General features: G+C 38.2%; 1 protein-coding gene across 4 annotated transcripts in view; it reads right to left on the bottom strand.

The window, feature by feature from the left end:
- Nucleotides 1–14,910, bottom strand: part of SP140L (SP140 nuclear body protein like) — a 75,165-nt gene that overhangs the window by 53,605 nt on the left and 6,650 nt on the right. Inside the window, exon 1 of one of the 4 annotated variants that reach the window (XM_054258011.2) lies at nucleotides 12,891–13,124. The exons of the other annotated variants lie outside the window; for them this stretch is intronic. The gene's annotated coding sequence lies outside the window, so the exon portion shown is untranslated. Of the gene's footprint in view, nucleotides 1–12,890; nucleotides 13,125–14,910 lie in introns of those variants that run through there. 4 annotated transcript variants of the gene reach the window in all.

Genomic DNA, 14,910 nt, shown 5'->3' with positions numbered 1-14,910 from the left:
ACCCCTTCCTGACACGTTACACTAAAATTAACTCCAGATGGATTAAAGACTTAAACATAAGACCTGGCACCATAAAAACCCTAGAAGGAAATCTAGGCAAAACTATCCAGGTCATAGGAGTAGGCAAGGACTTCATGAACAAAACACCAAAAGCATTGGCAACAAAAGCCAAAATAGACAAATGGGACCTAATGAAACTCCACAGCTTCTGCACGGCAAAAGAAACAGTCACTAGAGTAGATCGGCAACCAACAGAATGGGAAAAAATTTTTGCAGTTTACCCATCTGACAAAGGGCTGATATCCAGAATTTACAAAGAACTCAAACGGATTTACAGGAAAAAAACAAACAAGCCCATTCAAAAGTGGGCAAAGGATATGAACAGACACTTTACGAAAGAAGACATATATGAGGCCAACAATCATATGAAAAAATGCTCATCATCACTGGTCATCAGAGAGATGCAAATCAAAACCACATTGAGATACCATCTCACGCCAGTTAGAATGGTGATCATTAAAAAATCTGGAGACAACAGATGCTGGAGAGGATGTGGAGAAAAAGGAACACTTTTACACTGTTGGTGGGAGTGTAAATTAGTTCAACCATTGTGGAAGACAGTGTGGCGATTCCTCAAGGCCTTAGAAATAGAAATTCCATTTGACCCAGCAATCCCATTACTGGGTATATATCCAAAAGACTATAAATCGTTCTACTATAAGGACACATGTACACGAATGTTCATTGCAGCACTGTTTACAATAGCAAAGACCTAGAATCAACCAAAATGCCCATTGATAATAGACTGGATTGGAAAAATGTGGCACATATACACCATGGGATATTATGCAGCAATCAGAAATGATGAGTTTTTGTCGTTTGTAGGGACATGAATGAATCTGGAGAACATCATCCTCAGCAAACTGACACAAGAACAGAAAATGAAACACCGCATATTCTCACTCATAGACGGGTGATGAAAAATGAGAACACATGGACACAGAAAGGGGAGTACTAAACACTGGGGTCTATTGGGAAGAAAAGGGGAGGGCCAGTGGGAGGGGGAGGTGGGGAGGGATAGCCTGGGGAGAAATGCCAAATGTGGGTGAAGGGGAGAAGGAAAGAAAAGCACACTGCCATGTGTGTTCCTACGCAACTTTCTTGCATGCTCTGCTCATGTACCCCAAAACCTAAAATCCAATAAAAAATTTAAACAACAACAACAACAACAACAAAAAACAGAGGAACACATTATCAATATTTAGCATAATCTTGGCCACAAAAGTCTCAGTAAGTTACAATCAGTAGAAGTGAAACAGATCGCATAATGAAAATAAATTTCTTAAGATTTTAGAAAACAAAAGAAAGCACACTGTGTTGGGTAAAAGATGAAATAAAACTTGTAGCTACAGGGTATTTAGAAACAAAGAAAGTGAAAGATAATGACAATGAGATTAAATAAGGGAAAAAACAGTTCAATATTAGAAAAATCTCTATAATTTTACATCAATAAATGAGAGGTATTTAAATATATTCACAAATGGTTTTACCAGGGAATTGATAAGTCTTAACAGCTATTTTTTAAAGTAAAAACTATGTGAAATAAAAACTAACATAACACGAACTCTCTAATATCAGCAAATGTTAGAGTAAATATGAATGGTGAAGTTATTTAAATAGAAAACAATATCAGAATGTCTACCATTATCACCAGTATACATGTATACACATATATATGTGCATGTGTGTTTACAAATATATATATATATAATACATATATATGCACTTATACATATGCATATTTCGGAAGCTTTACCTAATGCAATAGGCTACGAAAATAAAACAATTAGTATAAATACTAAAATAGGGTACACTATTATATGTTCTATAATTATATACATAGAAAAACTAAAGGCCTAATAAAATTCCTAAGAACTAGAAAATTAATTTGCCAGATGATATGGTTTGGTGCTGTGTCCCCACCCAAATCTCATGGCAAATTGTAATCCTCACATGTTGGAGAGGGACCTGGTGGGAGATGATTGGATCATGAGGCAGATTCCCCCATACTGTTCTCGTGATAGTGAGTGAGTTCTCATGAGAGAGATCTGATTATTTAAATGTGTGGCAATTTCTTCCTTGCTCTCTCTCTCTCCCTCTTACTTGCTCTGACATGTGAAGAGGTGCTTGCTTCCCCTTCACCCTCCACCATAATTGTAAGTTTCTCGAGACTTCTCAATCATGATTCCTGTTAAACTTGTGGAACTATGAGTGAATTAAACCTCTTTTCTTTATAAATTACCCAGTCTCATGTAGTTCTTCATAACAGTGTGAGAAAGAACTAATAAACCAAAGAGTATAAATAAAAAATACATATATATATAAAACTTATAGTTCTTATTTGGAACAACGTAAGTTAAAAAAATAATACTCAGACTCAAGAGTAAATACGTACATACATACATATATATATGTGTGTGTCTTAAAGGTATAGGACCTATATAAAGAAAACTAGAAAATTTTTCTTGAAGGAAATTAAATAAGTTCCAAATAAATGGAGATATAAAATGCCCCCAATTCGAGAAAAAAAGTAGTAATTTTATAACATCAATTTTTCTGAAATTATTATGTAAGTATAGTGTATTTACAACCAGAAACCCCATTAAAACTGGATAAAGGCCAAGCGTGGTGGCTAATGCCTGTAATCTCAGCACTCTGGGAGGCTGACCCCTCGAGTTCAGGAGTTCAAAATGCTGGGTAACATGACAAAATGCTATCTCTACAAAAAAATACAAAAATTAGCTGGATGTTGTGATGTGCACCTATAGACCTAGCTATGTGAGTGGCTGAGGCAGGAGGATCACTTCAGCTGGTGAGGTGGGGGTTACAGTGAGCTGAGGTCACACTGCTGCACTCCAGGCTGGGTAACAGTGAGACTCTGTTTTTTTTTTTTTTAACCCTGGATAAAAAAATGTATGTATTTAAATGAAGGAACAAACATCTGAGTAAGTCAAGAACAATTTGAGACAAGAATAGTTAAAGGAAATTTTCTCTTAGTAGATTTAAATGTTTTTAAAAAGCAACACAGATATGAAAGTGTAGAAAAACATTTCAGTAGATATGACAAAGGGTTAATATATCTGATATTAATAGGCAAAGACTAAAGTCTGTTAATAAAAAATGATCAAAAAACACTCCAAAATGAACCTGTGAGATAGGCAGCTTAAAGAAAAGAAAATTAAAATGTCCAATAAACATATGAATGCATTAAAACTAAAACATGAATGAGAAACCATTTCTCACCCATTAGATTGGCAAACACAATTCCATTAGTAACGCTATGCCAGATGGGAGAAGATTCAGAGAAACAGACACTCATGGCTGGTGTGAGCATGAATTATTATAGCCTTTTCAGAAAAGATTTGGCAATACCCGCTAAATTTTAAGATATATTACAGCAGATCCGCTTTTGGAATCTGTACTATAGAAATGAAAAGATAAACATGCGTCTTCTAGAAACAAGAAATGCGGAACTTTCAGTGCTCCCCATTTCTTTTTCTTTTTCTTTTTTTTATTCTTCTTTTTTTCTTAACATTGCCCGACTTCTTAGTAACAGAGCTCCCCATTTCTTTAAGAGTGAAAGCCAGATCCTTACACTACTTAAAGGGTCTGAAATGATTCAGCCTTCTCTCCTCTCCCTTTTATTGCTTCTGTCTGGCCACACTCACTTCTTTGTTGTTTCTTGACTAACCAGACATGCTCTAGCCTTAGGGAATTAATACCAGCTACTTCTTCTGCCCAGCATAGATACATGTGTCTACGCCGTGAAGATACATGTGTCTCTTTTTGATCCTTGATTCATTATCACCTCCTCAATGAGGCTTGCTTTGACCAACCTATCTAAAATTACAGCCACACTCCCCCAGCCTGCCCCCAGACTCCCAAACCCCTTATCTGCCTCTATTTCTTTTTCCCATTCCCTTATCACTCTCTAACATTTTAAATAAATGATGCATTTGTTTGTTTATTGTTTATCATCTTTTTCACTGTCTCTCTTCTCCCAAAAATAAGTATGCCATAAGGGCAGTGGTGTCTGTTTTGTCCATTCATTTTCTTGAGTACCTGATATATACAACATGTTCAATAAATATTTGTTGATTAGATGCTCACAAACACAAAAGTATTTATTGCAGCATTGTTTTTAGCAGCAAAAAACAAACAAACAAAAATAATGCATACCCTTAAACCTGAAAATAACATAATTGTCCATTTGGCTGAATGGTTGAGTGCATTCTCATAAATGTACACTGTTGAAATATTACATAGCTATTTAATTATAGTAATTTGGGTTGAAGGCAATAGTTTTGTTGTTTAATGAAAACATCATGTTCAGATTAATATATATGATCCCCTTTTTATATGAATTAAACTAAAAAGTCTTTCATTTGTGTATAATTCAGAATGAATGGTAGGGAAGGGGCATGAAACCATTACACCCCAGATGTTAACACTGGCTTAGCAGACAGTTTCAGGGTTCTAATCAGGTCCCTTCCGATCTTTCTTTTTACCATTTTTTGGTAACATCAGAGAAAAATAATAAATAAATAGAATAAGACGTTAGAGTGTTTATTTAATTTTCTTTTATTTTTAAGATGGAGTTTCTCTCTGTTACCCAGGCTAGAATACAGTGGCTCGATCTCGGCTCACTGCAACCTCTGCCCCTGGGTTCAAGCAATTCTGCCTCAGACTCTCTAGTAGCTGGAATTATAGCTGTGTGCTACCATGCCTGGCTAATTTTTGCACTTTTAGTAGAGACAGGGTTTCACCATTTTGGCCAGGCTGGTCTCAAACTCCTGGCATCAAGTGATCCACCTGCCTTGGCATCCCAAAGTGCTGGGATTACAGGCATGACCCACCATGCCTGGCCTAGAATAAGTATATTTAATACCTCCATAACTTATTCAATGATATTGTTTCTATAAAACAACCAACTAGTAAACTTAGAAATTTAAAAGTTGAGTTTTCAAATTCAAAATTAAAGGTAGGCAAAATAATAAAATATTTAGGAATGAATTGAACAAACAGAATGCAAGACTTATATGCTGAAAATGAAAAGACATTGCTGAGAGGAATGAATAATCTAAATAAATAGAGATACCCATGTTTATAGATTGGAAGACTCAATATATTTAACCTGGTAATTCTTTCCAAATTGACCTATAGATTCAATGTGATTCCTATCAAAATCTCAAATGGCTTTTTTGAAAAATTGAGAAGCTGATCCTAAAATTTATATGGAATTGCAAAGAATCCAGAATAGCCAAAACAATCTCTAAAAATAAGAAAACAGTTGGAAGATTTATACTTTCTTATTTCAACATTTATTATAAAGCTACATGAATCAACACAATTTCAGTACTGGCAGAAAGATATATAAGGATCAGGGAAACAGAACTGAGAGTGCAGAAATAAACCCTGTGGTTTTGGCAATTGATTTTGAACAAAAGTGCCAAGGCAATTAAATGAGCAAAAGATAGTCTTCTCAACAAATACTACAAGTACAATCGCATAGATACATGCAAAAATATGAATGTAGACCCTTACCTCACATCATATACATGAATCAACTCACATGGATCATGGATCTAAATGTAAGAGCAGTGCTGGTTTCATGAGCATGCATTCTGTGCAGTCACAAAAGACTCTGTGCTTAGTTTAGTGCTTCGCTTTTACTGTTCTGAAATCTTTAATAATTTATGAACAAGGATCCCCCATTTTATTTTTCAGTGGGTTCCCCAAATTATATAGTAGTCTTCTAAAAATGTGAAAATGATAAGACTTTTGGAAGAAAACAAAGTAAAAAATATTTGTGACTTTAGGTCAGTGTTAGCTACAACATCAAAATCGTGATCCCTAAAAGAATAAATTGATAAACTGAAATTTAACAAAACTGAAAACTTTTGTGTTTCAAGTATACTATTAAGAAAAAGAAAAGATGAGCCACACTCTGGGAGAAAATACTAGCTAATTTTATTTTCAATAAACTACTTGTATTCAGATATGTAAAGAATTCTGACAACTCAATAAGAAGATAACCCAATTTAAAAATGGGCAAATGATTTGAATAGATATTTCTCCAAAAGACACATGGAAGATAATAAACACATGAAGACATGCTCAGTATCATTAGTCATTAGAGAAAAGCAAATTCAAACCTCAACAAAACACTAATAATCACTCATTGGAATGGCTACAAACACATAAAATAACAAGTTTTAGCAAAGATGTGGAAAAACTGGAACCCTTACATGTTGCTATAAAATGGTCTTTTGGAAACAGTGTAAGATCGATTTTGTGAAAGTTAACTATAATATTACTATAACTGTTAGTATAATGTTACTACATTTGCATGCAAGTTGTTGTGTGGATATATGTTTTCACTCCCATGATGCAAAGTTGGATCAACATACACAAATCAATGCATATGATTCATCACATAACAGAACTAAAGACAAAAACCACATGATTATCTCAATAGATGCAGAAAAGGCCTTTGAAAAATTCAGCATCTCTTCATGTTAAAATCTCTCAATAAACTAGATATTGAAGGAACATACCTCTAAATAATAAGAGCCATATATGACAAACCTACAGCCAATATCATACTGAATGAGCAAAGGCTGGAAGCATACCCCTTGAAATCCAGCACAAAACAAAAACATATGCTGCTGAGTCCAGTTTGCCAGTATTTTATTGAGTATTTTTGCATCGATGTTCATCAAAGATATTGGCCTGAAGTTTACTTTTTCTGTTTTATCTCACCACTCTTATTCAACATAGTATTGGAAGTTCTGGCCAGGGGAATCAGGCAAAAGAAAATAATAAAAGGTATTCAAATAAAAGTCAAATTATCTTTGTTTGCAAATGACATGATCCTATATCTAGAAAACTCCATTGTCTCAGCCCAAAAGCTTCTTAAGCTGATAAGCAATTTCAAACAAGTCTCAGGATATAAAAATCAATGTGCAGGACTGCTAGCATTCCTATACACCAACAACAAGCAGGCAGAGAGCCAAATCATGAACGAACTCCCATTCAAAACTGCTACAAAGAAAATAAAACACCTCGGAATATAGCTAACAAGGGAAGTGAAGGACCTCTTCAAGAACTACAAACCATTGTTCAAAGAAACCAGAGAGGACACAAACTAATGGAGAAACACACAATGCTCATAGATAGAAAGAATCAATATCATGAAAATGGCCATATTGCCCAAACTAATTTATAGATTCAATGCTATTCCCATTAAACTGCCGTGGACATTCTTCACAGAATTAGGAAAAACTATTTTAAAATTCATATGGAACCAAAAAAGAGCCCAAATAGCCAAGTCGATCTTAAGCCAAAAGAAAAAGCTTGAGACATCATGATACCTACTTCAGATTATACCATAAGGCTACAGTAACCAAAACAGCATGGTACTGGTACAGGAACATATACACAGACCAAAGAAAAGAATAGAGAACTCAGAAATAAGATCACACACCTACAACCATCTGATCTTCAACAAACCTGACAAAAGCAAGCAATAGAGAAAGGACTCCCTATTTAATAAATGGTGCTTAGAGTGCTGGCTAGCCATATGCAGAAAATTTGAACTGGACTTCTTCTTTATACCACACACAAAAATTAACTCAAGTTGGATTAAAAACTTAAATGTAAAACCCAAAACTATAAAAACCCTAGAAGAAAATCTAGGCAATACCATTTAGGGCATAGTCACAGGCAAAGATTTCATGACAAAAACACCTAGAGCAACTGCAACAAAAGCAAAAGTTTTCAAATAGGATTCAATTAAACTAAAGAAACTATTAGCAGAGGGAAAAGACAACACTGTGAATGGGAGAAAAATTTTCAATCTATCCATCTGAAAAAGGTCTAATATCCAGAATCTACAAGAAACTTAAACAAATTTACAATTTAAAAAAAGCCATTAAAAAGTGGGCAAAGGACACCAACAGACACTTCTTAAAAGAAGACATATATGTAGCCAAGAATCATATGAAAAAACGCTCCACATCACTGATCATTAGAGAAATGCAAATCAAAACCATAATGAGATACCATCTCACACCAGTCAGAACGGCTATTATTAAAACGTCAGAGAACAACAGATGCTGGCAAGGTTGCAGAGAAAAAGAAAGCTTTTACACTGCTGATGGGAGTGCAAGTTTAACCACTGTTGACAGTGTGGCAATTCCCCAAAGACCTAAAGGCAGAAATACCATTTGACCCAGCAAACCTATTACTGGATATATATACCTAAAGGAATATAAATCATTTTATTATAAAGATACATTCACATGTATCTTTAGTTCTAGTGTTGATCGTCCCCTGTCCTGCCCTCTCTTCCATCTGGCATTAATTACTACACTCTCATTCATTACATTATATTGCCTTTCAAATATGGCAAAGCCTCGGAAAGGACTGTGCACTAGGCCGCAAAAGAAGCAATAGACTCTAAACAAATGAAAATCCTAAAAAACACATTTCTAACCACAATGTGATAGGATCAGAGTAAACAGCCAAAGGACAGTGGATGACTTCTCCGACTCATTCCACTGAGAAATTTTAAAAGCTGCTTCCAAACACTTTGTTAGGTTAACCAGGAAATCAGAATCAAAATAACAAATGGCTAAGAAACTCCAAGGAAAACATTATTCATGATAAAGGCCAAATGTTACCAAAGTGGCACAGAGGTGAACATTCATGACCTAAAATGCATTTATTAGAAAATAAGAAACACTGACAAGTAAATTAAATTTGAAAAACTTCATTTTTTTAAATTAAGAAACAGAACACAAGGTAATCCCCTCAACAAAGTTGAAGAATTACAAAAGAAAACATATAGAAAAACATAAAAATGTTAAGCAAGATGTAATTATGTCTCAAACAAAAAATAAGAGTCATGGATCAATAAAAGCAAAGGGTGGTTCATTTAAAAGACCAACAAAGTGGAAAGATTGATCAAAAGAACAAAGAAAAAGACAGTAATAAACAATGGAAGGAATAAGAAAAGCAGCATGTCTTCAGAGAAGGAAAGAATTAAAACTTTATAAAAGAAATTCCTTTACAATTTTCTATCAATAAATAAGAGAATCTAGGGAAAATGTTACTTTTTAGGACAATATAAATGATAAAAATTGCCTCAAAGGTCAGCATAAGAACTAAAAATAAAAGAAATAGATAATATGTTTACAGACCTACCCTAAACTACTTTCACCCCACACCTACACACAGAGACATCAGTTTCAAGTAGTTTAAACGACAATTTTCAGCAATCCTTCAAGTAACAGGTAATGCCTGTATTAAACAAATCATTCATTCATATATATACATATATATATAAATTTAAAATTTTAATCATCTCCAATTATTTCATAAGGCTGTTACAGTTTTGCTACCAACACCAGACAAATATAAAATAAAAAGTGTTGCTTATAAACACGTAAAGTAAAATCCCACCAAAAAATGTACGTAAACCCAACACAGGAATGAATGGAAAGATCATGTCCCATGACCATGTAGGTGTTATCTCAGGAATTCCAGTGTAGTGCCAGAGTGAGCAGAAAATCAATTGCCTCCTGGATTCATCCTGGCATATACATCACACCAAGTTGTGGTTTCCCTGACAAATTAGTGTAGATGTGGAATGTGGTATCTGGCCCTCAGCAGCTTAGTTAGTCCTGTTTGTCCTAAGTGTGTGTCCTGATGTGTGTCCGTAACTAGGGCCCGTCCTAAGGTCTTGGGGACCACAGTCCTTGTGTCTGGCAGAATCCACCATTCTAGGGGGAATAGAATTGGGGCTGGCAGAGTTATACAAGCGAGGGGGCCACCCTATTATGTCACCCAGGCAGGGAGGTGGGCCATGCACAGTAGGGGACTGGAGATTTCAAAGGATTTTTAATAGAAGGATATTGTAAGCTTAATGCAATGGGAGCTGACAGACTTGTGTTTTTCTCTTTAGATATCTGTGGGAGGATGATTTGAACTAGCACAGAAGCGAGAAAAGACTGACAGGGTATACAGTCATGACTGGTCACACCAGAGGGGTTCTTCTCCCTTGGTTACTTTCAGGATCTCAGGCCTGAGGCCTACTTTTCACAGGAACTGGATGCAAAGTACTACAACTCCTTTATCAGGAGGAGAGGCACTGCTCCAAGCCTGCCATACAGAGTCTGCCCTTTCAGGCAGGGACAACACCACCTGGATTTTTGGTTCTTGTCTTGGTCTGGCTGTTTTCTCATGTACTACTTTTGTTCTGTGACTTCTCTAGGCATTTCTTCGACTATAAGCTACTATATGGTTATACAGTAGGATTTTATAAATCAGCACTAAATGAGTTAGTATAGCTCCAACTACATGCAGGATTATATAAAGGAAATGGCTGAGTAATATTACTATAAACTAAGATATTCTGTAGGCACTGGTTGTGCCTGTGGTCTGGATAGTTTTTTCCTTGGTGCCCATGGAGGGGTGTTACCCTTATACTAGGATGGGCCTGGGTGTGGGCCTCCTAGCTGCCCCCTTAACCCTTGCCAAAAGATACCAGTGAAAAGTGTTCAGAGCCTGGTGACCCCTGAGGTGTTGGGGTCCCACTGGGGTCAGGTAGAGGGAAAAATGTCTTTAATCAGGTCTCGCTTTTCCTCTATTATACCTTTCACCAGACCTATAATGGCCTTAAGGGCCTTTTATTTAATTCTGCTTTTCTCTTCAGTGGTAAACAGAGTAAGAAGTAACTGCTAACAGTTATTCCAAGTGGGGCGGTGAGTCTACAGAATGGACTCCAGGAGTTCTGTGAGTGCCTGAGGCTTTTTAGAGAATGGAGGGTGCTGAGCCTTCCAATTGTACAAGTCATTTGAGGAAAAGGGGATGTGGACAAAGAATGGGTGAACTACTGTCTTCCATTGGGGGCTACTGTCTTCCATTGGGGGTGCCTCTCGGGCGGAAGAATCCTGGGTGGGTGTGGGGCCCCACTGCTGGTATGTAGTGGGGACAAGGGCTGGCCACTGGTGCTGTCTGGGTTGGTTGTTGAGGTTCTTGCCTAGAAGGCCTAGGGTATGGTGGGGGCAACTCTTGGTCCTCCGCGGTCTTTTGTACACATTTGATTAACCATGGTGGGGGGCATCGGACCAGATTCAGCCACTGATCAGTGTATGGGTATTGGTCAGGGTGCCCGAGGGACCCGTCACAACATTCCATACTGCTTGGGTGAATTTTGGATTGTCTGGCCACCCCACTCCAAACGATGGCCACTTTAGTTCACACAATGTGCAGAGTTTTTCCAGTTTTAACTTTTCCCCATATTGTCCTGAAAACCCCACTTTGAAATTGGCTGTCATGCATTGGAGGAGGGTGAAGGGCCAGGAGCTAGGTGACCCCATGAACTGGTTTTAACTAGGCTTTTTTTGTTTGTTGTTTTAAGCCAATTTAGATGGAAAAGTTCTGCTGTAGAGAGAGCCAATTCCAACCAAGACAAATTATAGTGAACATAAAGTTTTATAGCTTTCAGCTTTTCCCAAGAATTTTCCTTTTAGATTTAAGGCTGGCTCTATAAGGATGTGAACAAGCAACCTTGCAGTTGCAGGCCCTATACCTTAACTACTGTGCTAACAGGCCACTTGTAGCAAAGGCAGGCAGAAAGTTTTCTTGAGTCGTATTCTGGATGCAATTACTGCACCCTGAGGTGGTGTGGCCTGCCTGAAAGCCAGGCAGGGCTGGCGGTCTGCAGAAAAAGGAAAAAAACCCTTTTAGTGTCAGTTTAAAACTGAGCTCGCAGCTGCCTTGACCTCACAGTCACTCTGAGTTCCCAGCTGCTAGGCTGGCTGCAAGTTTCCTGCCCCTGTGGTTTTTGGTCACCTTGACATAGGGACCCTAAAAAGCATTAAATTTCTCTCTCCCTATTTCTCTCTCTTCTCGTTCTCTCTCTCCTTTTCTCTCCTCTCCTCTCTCTCTGTCTCTCTGTCTCCTCTCTTGTTCTTGTCCTCTCTCCTCCCTTCTCTCTTTTGACAGAGGAGACAATTACTTCTTTTTCACCCTAAATGGGTGAAGAGGGCTGGTAGTTTCTTATTTAAAGTTTGATTCTCTAAGACAGAGAAAAATTATACCCAAGTTGCCAAGGGCAGAATTTTCTCTTAGAGGTGAAAAAGAGGAAGAATGAGGAAAGGAAGAGTGAGGCCTCAATGATAGAAAAGGAATAGGAAGAGGAAACAGAAGTTACTTCCAGGGGCATGAACTCAGTAAAGGTCCCCTGCAGCCAGTGGTCCATCAGCCACTGTAGAATGTTTTCTACCTTAAGGGAAGCAGGTCTAAACCACTGTATAACAGCCAACAAAAGTTTAACAAAACTGGTGAATCTACAATACAGACAGAACCATGTATAGGATTGACAGACAAAGGATGGGTACACCCCAGATGGGAGACCAGTCTAATGCCTGCCTGGCCACGTGCCCAGAGGGATATTTCAGGACATCTTGGCTAACGTGTACCTGTATAAACCCCGGGCCTGGTCACCTCAGAATTTTTGGTTCTGAGGTGAATCACCGTTATGCCTTATGACACTCCCGTGGAACCTCGGGTGAAGGCCCTCACAAGCCCTGTAGCCTACTGGCCATGGGACTACATATAGACACATTCATTTTCACACTCACACAGAGGTTATGGAAAACAACCAAATGCTAATATCCACTATACCAGCTACCAGATGCCAGAGCCTCAGGCGACGTCTCGGGGAGGCTTGCCGGGGTCAGAGTTGCAGTGACCGCGTCCAGTCCCCTGGCTTGGGCTACAGATACCAATGGACTAGTCCCCAGATTCCAGAACAGACTTACCTCTGGAGATTCCCAGGACCCTGAAGAATTTTGAGTGAACGTGGGCAGCGATTACACAGTCACCACGGGGCCTGAACCCTGGGGCCCTGGAACGTCTCAGGGGGTGCCTCCCTTAGGGATCCCCAGGGCAGGGCAACCACCCAGCTAAGGCTCTAAGATGGCTTTTGTCTGGTGATGGACAAAGAAAGATCTCCAGATGTAGCACCAGAGTGAGCAGAAAATCAACACCAAGACAAAAGTATGCCAAATTGCAGGGTCTTTATTGCCGGCAGCTACGGAAGACTCATGTCTCTCCAACCTGTGGCCCCGAGCTCAGGGTGAGCGAGGCATTTAAGCTGCAAAATCACATCCTTTTCTTGTTCAGGGGGGCGCAGGGGTGTGCAAGACAAGCTGTCTATACAGAAGCTAAAGTCTGTGGTTTGTTGCAAGGGAAGTGGGGTAGCAGTGGACATTTTTACCTTTAACACTTCTGAAAATTGATGTACATTAACTCTTGTGAGAATGACACCTCTGCCCAGGGCCCAAGTGGCTTCTCTATAAGATGGCAGTGTTTAGGCTTCAGTTCTAGCCCCTATCACACCAGGACAAATCACATTAGAGAATCAATCTAGGTATTTGGTTAAGCCTGGCAGGTTAAATACACCCGCATTCATCTTTGTTCCTTGTGAAATTCCATGATAATAGAGAGTTACAGGCAGAAAAACACCAAGAACCAGGGAACAGGAGACAAAAGGACATCTGATAAGAGATAACAAAACATTTCAGAAGATAGGTGGGTACATGGCAGCTAATTTCACAGAATGAAAGAATAAAACGCCTGATTACTTGTAGAGAAAATGCTGACAAGGAGTAATCCCATGTATGTTTTTGAACTCTGGAAGTGGTCAGGAATTAGAGGCACTGTTCCTTCGGAAGATAAAGTGGAAGGTGAAAATCAAAATGCAGCACAGTCGGTGAGAGGCATTCCTTACACAGTGCTCCTAATCAGATTTTTAGTGTCTCGTTCCTAAATGTGAGTGGACACATGATGAATTATTTCACATGCTGAAGCAAATAATGGAGCAGGAGCTGGGAAAGAAACTTGGAAAAAACAGATGTAATTGTAAAATACTGGATTTCTTGAAATGACAACAACAGATGCTATAAAAGAGAAACAACTTTTTAAAAGGGCTTTTGGAAGTTAAAAATATGATGGCAGAAATTTTTAAGTCACTAGAAGAAATGAAGGTCCTGAGAAAATGTCATAGAAGGTAGATTCAAAAGAAGAAGACATACGAGAATGTCAAGAAAAAAGAAAAACAAGAAGCCTCTAAGAAGATCAATTAGGAAACCTAATATCCAACTAACAGGAATTCCAAAACATAAAAGAGAGAGATAAGGCAGAAGGGAGAAAATAATCAAATAATATCACAAGCCAAATGATGAGAATTGAAATAAATTGGTCTCCATTTGAAAGGGTTCTGAAGAACTGAGCACAACACCCACACCAAGACCCAGTGTGATTTTAGAATCAAGGGATTAAAGAGAAAAGCCAGAAAGTTTCAGAGAGGCACAACTGGTGACATAGAAAGACATATACACCATGGAATACTATGCAGCCATTAAAAATGATGAATTTGTGTCCTTTGTAGGGACTTGGATGAATCTGGAAACCATCATTCTTAGCAAACTGACACAAGAACCGAAAGCCAAACACCGCATGTTCTCACTCATAGGTGAGTGTTGAACAATGAGAACATGTGGACTCAGGGAGAGGAGCATCACACACTGGGGGCAGTTGTGGGGGTGGAGGGGAGAGACAGTGGGGGATGGGGAGGGAGGGGAGGGTGGGGGGGATAACATGGGGAGAAATGCCAGATATAGTATGCACTTGAAGTTAAATTAATTTTTAAAAAAGAAAGAAAGAATCAAGAATCAGAATGGCATCTGACTTCTTATTAGCAATGCTGGAAACTGCCAGACAGTGAACCAAATGAATTTACAAAGCATACATTTAGACTTACCAAATTTTTATACAGTT

The sequence above is a fragment of the Callithrix jacchus genome, chromosome 6 (genome assembly GCF_049354715.1).
Source record: "Callithrix jacchus isolate 240 chromosome 6, calJac240_pri, whole genome shotgun sequence".
In the NCBI taxonomy this organism is placed as follows: Eukaryota; Metazoa; Chordata; class Mammalia; order Primates; family Cebidae; genus Callithrix; species Callithrix jacchus.
Note: the sequence above shows the minus strand (reverse complement) of the source record. Positions and strands in the feature narration are given on the sequence as shown.